Source organism: Phyllostomus hastatus, unplaced genomic scaffold (genome assembly GCF_019186645.2).
Source record: "Phyllostomus hastatus isolate PE091 unplaced genomic scaffold, TTU_PhHast_1.1 phas_contig_17, whole genome shotgun sequence".
Taxonomy (NCBI): domain Eukaryota; kingdom Metazoa; phylum Chordata; class Mammalia; order Chiroptera; family Phyllostomidae; genus Phyllostomus; species Phyllostomus hastatus.
The window spans coordinates 5,582,426-5,586,822 of NW_025333664.1; the positions used below are offsets into that span (position 1 = coordinate 5,582,426).

The 4,397-nt window shown below is 43.3% G+C and overlaps 1 pseudogene; it reads right to left on the reverse strand.

Moving 5' to 3' along the window:
* Positions 1-2,057: 2,057 nt before the first annotated feature.
* Positions 2,058-2,209, reverse strand: LOC123815411 (annotated as a pseudogene).
* Between the last annotated feature and the right edge of the window lie 2,188 nt (positions 2,210-4,397).

The following is a 4,397-nucleotide window of genomic DNA, read 5'->3' on the forward strand; positions in this document are numbered from 1 at the left end:
AGAGAAGCCTGAAGCCCATGTTCTCCTAACTGAGCATGGGAGATGCAGTTTTTTTTTCCTGCTTTCTTCAAAAGAATATAGCCAGAGCTGTGCAGAGTAATAATATTTACCAAATTTTATCAGTGCTAAAGTATGTACTTAACTGAACAAAGCAACCACGTGAAATGATGGTATTATCCCAAGGCGATTTAGATGAAAGTCTTCAAAAAAAAAAAACCTACTGTGAATAGAAAAAAACCGGCCCATGTAACCACACAAAGTGACTGTGAAAAATTAACTCTAAGGAAGAAGGAAAATTGTTTTTATTAGCTACAGGAATGTGTGTTGATTCCCTTTCTCATAAAGTGTCTGGAAATAATAATGGATTAAAAATGGACAATCTTTCAGATCACTTTCCCTGGCTGGCATAGCTCAGTGGATTGAGCTCGGGCTGCGAACCAAAGTGTCGCAGGTTCAATTCCCAGCCAGGGTACATGCCTGGGTTACAGGCCATGACCCCCAGCAACCACACATTGATGTTTCTCTCTCTCTCTCCCCCTCCCTTCCCTCTCTAAAAATAAATAAATAAAATCTTTAAAAAAAAAGGACAATCTTTCTTTTAAGTTAAATGCCATAAACCTTGGTTGCCTGCCACAAGCCCAACCCCTTTGAAAGGTACTTGCTGCCTTTAAATATTCTCTCTGTGGGGTAGTTCAGTATCTTCATAAAGTTGAAGATTGGGCTGATGAGTGATTACATTATTGGATTATGTGGGGTTTCACGTGTGCAGAATTCATTCATTCATTTACCATTTATTAAGGCCATCCTTCTAAAAATGATGACTACCAATTTGCATCCAGGACAGGGACGAGGCAGGTGCTCAATATATAAGTGGATTTTAACCTAGTGTCATGTGTCAAAATGATGCGGAGCTCTAAAAACGTTTCAGGTTAACCATGACAGTATTCCATTCGCATGCACTGCTATTTTTATCACGAAAGCACCTACCCAAGTCTCCCTCTACTTTCGTAGCACCATAGTTTTCCACCTTTCTCCAGGGAACTTGTTGTTTTACATAATTTCTATTGCTGCTTGTGAGCAGAGACTTTTTAGCTGTAACTTTAACTAATTCTTTCATTTCTCATTCATTCATTCATTCCTTCATTCATTTTTTTCCATTCAGCAATCATTGTTATGCGAGACAGGTTTAGATGCTCAGGGGTCCTAGCATTTCAATTTTATGAGCTACTCAAAGTTTCCAAAAATAAAGGTCTATTTAAACACTCACTCGTTTGGAAATAGATCATTTTTTACTGTGTTTTTTTCCATTACCATTTATCCATCCCATACCCTCTTCCACCTCCACCCACCCCCTCCCCTTGTGAATAGATACTTTTTAGTACATGCATTTATGCTTCGTTGTCATGGAATCGGAGTGACCTAGTGCTATGGTCTATGAAATCTGAGATGCGCTTTAGTTTTTACATTTTAACGTCGCTAAAATTAGTATGTATTTTGTAACCAATGGCATTTTGCAATTGTATTTGGAAGCCTTTCTTTCCCTTTTCCAATTTTTTTTTTTAATTTTCAGTTATAGTTGACATTCAGTATTATGTTAGTTTTGGGTGTATCACATGGGGGTTAGACATTTGTATAACTTACAAGGTGATCACACTGATAAGTCCAGTACCCACCTGGCGCCGTGCACACCCTAGACATTCCATGAGTATTGTCTGTGTTCCCGAGACTGCACTCCACAGCCCCAGGGCTTCTGCGTGACTGCTGATTGGGTATCTTAATCCCTTCCCTTTTTCCACCCAGCCCCAAACACCCCTCCCATCTGACAACCTTTCTTTCTTTCTTTCTTTCTTTCTTTCTTTCTTTCTTTCTTTCTTTCTTTCTTTCTTTCCTTTCTTTCCTTTCTTTCCTTCCTTCCTTCCTTCTTTCTCTTTCTTTCTTTCTTTCTTTCTTTCTTTCTTTCTTTCTTTCTTTCTTTCCTTCCTTCCTTCCTTCTTTCTCTTTCTTTCTTTCTTTCTTTCTTTCTTTCTTTCTAATTTCCTTTTTCTTTTTCCCCAACTCTATGTCCCCCCCACTCACAATACAGACCAGGCCAAGGGCCTGGGCTGAGGTGTATATGGGGTGGGTTTACTCTGCCTCCTCTTTCTGTACAGTAAAACTTCCATTTTTTAAAATCTCATTTACTTACTTTAGAGAGTGGGGGCAGGAGGGAGAAAGATGGCTGCCTCTCACACGCCTGCCACCGGGGACCTGACCCATAACCCAGGCATGTGCCCCGACTGGGAATCAAACCCGAGACCTTTCGGTTCACAGGCTGCCTCTCAATCCACTGAGCCACACCGGCCAGGGCCATTCTTTCTTTCTTAATAGTCCATAAAACAATGGAGCATCTTACAAGGCATAATGCTTTAGTTTCAACAAAATACAGTCACTGGCCTCTTTACTTTTCTGAGTTATTTGGTTGTTATTGCTTATATATATCTTCCATCATGGACTTTGACAAGATTAATAACATTGTTGGAAATAATAAAATAATAATAGCTACTATTTCTTGAGCTCTTCCTGGGTACGAGCAGTTTTGCGAATTTCCCGACATTGAATCCTCGCAAAGCCCTTGCAAGGTCCCCATTGTTGTGGAGAAACAAGAACAAAGAACATTTCAACGGCTCGCCTCACTTTCCTCCCCCTGTATCTCAATCCTGCCTTTATTTTAAAAGTTTGACATTTTGGTCTTCATGGATTTCTTGGTGTTGATTTCATTTAAAAAAGATATATATAGTGTTCAAATGATATTGATCTCGATCAGGGAGTATTTGGGTGCCGCTGAGATTTTGTGCCTAAAACCAGGACCTCGCATGCCTCAGCCTCATCACCAAAGTTCAGACCCAGCGAGTCTGATGACAGACCCTGTATTCCTAATGGCACCCTGTTCTCTTCATAGCGTCTGTCACCATCAGTGACAATGACCTCGTTTGCCCTCTTGATCGCTGGTAGCCTGTTCCCAGTAAGATCTGAGCTCCAGGGGGGCGGGAGGGGTGCTCCTCTACCTCCCCATTGCGCCACCTTCGGTTGGAGCAGCCCAGCTTCTCCTTTCGTCCGGCAGCTACTCCGCACTCAGGCTACCTGTCCGGCGCTGATCTGATGCTGCGAATACAGCTGGGTGCCAGTGTCTGTTTCCGTGGCTTACAGCCTTTGCCCGAACCAGCAAAAAAAAATCAATTAAAGCGAGGTCCCATTGGTTGAACGAGCCGTATGAACGCTGTTTCGCGCACTAATTTAAGAAACAAGAGGCTAACGTAAAACAAATGGCTGGTTCCCACACTACTTTAGATTCGGCTTTTAAAGTGCTCTGCTGGGGCTAGAGGTCTTGGTTCTCTCTGTTCGTTTGTCTGATTGATTGTTTTGTCTTATATCAATAGGAAAAATGAGTGTACAGACCCAGAAACGGGCGGCAAGGCGGGGCAGCCCGGGACGGACCCGGAGCGGGGGTGGGGGCCAGCCTGCCAGACCACAGGTGCTGTGGAGGAGCCACAAGCTCTCGGTTCTCATGGGGATCCTAGGGCATCGGTTGCCGCTGGTTGAGGTCTGTTTGGAAGCTAACATCCCTCCCTCAAACACAGAGCGCCCACTGGCTGAGCACCCTTGGGAGGGCCCGTTGCTGGGTCCCACCTGCAACTCCGCATCGGGCTAAGTTTCAGCTGGGGTGGCGAGTTAATGATTCTTCCTCTGACCTTTTTTCTTCCCTCTTTTCTCCTCTGCCTCCCCCTGTCACCACTGCGTCAACCAGCATTTGAAGTTTGCACGACGTATCTCCGTGTCATCTTATGATTATTAAGGCTTTGAAAATAATGAAAGATAACCCATTTGGTCTCCTCCCGCAACAACCAACCCCCCCTCTGTGTAAAGGTAAGCCAGCGGAATGGCGTTCCCATACCCTCTGATGACTTGGCATTCTAACCGAAATTGCTGACAACCGAAAAAGCAAATCGGGGTCATTCTACATTCAGAATGAATGTGCCTGAAGTTTTAAATGAATGTGCCTGAAGTATAAATGGGTTTCCTCTGAATGCTACGTCATAATCGTTATATTTTATCATCACTAATCATGCGAACTTTTTTTTTTTTTTAACAAAGCACCTCACATATGCAAGGACTTGGCGGGACCCAGGGAGGAAAAGAAGCATAAATAGAACCTGCTGTCTGCTCTTGAGTGTATATAAAATATAAATATCAGGGGTCCTCCATGTTTGAGGGACTTGACTGAATGCTTCGGATCAGGGGTTAGCAAACGTATTCAGTAAAGAGTCGGAGGGTATGCGTTTCAGGCTTTGTGAGCTGTATAGTTTTGTCTCAACTGCCAACCGTAGACACACAGCAGCCAAAGAGGACCTGTAAGTGGT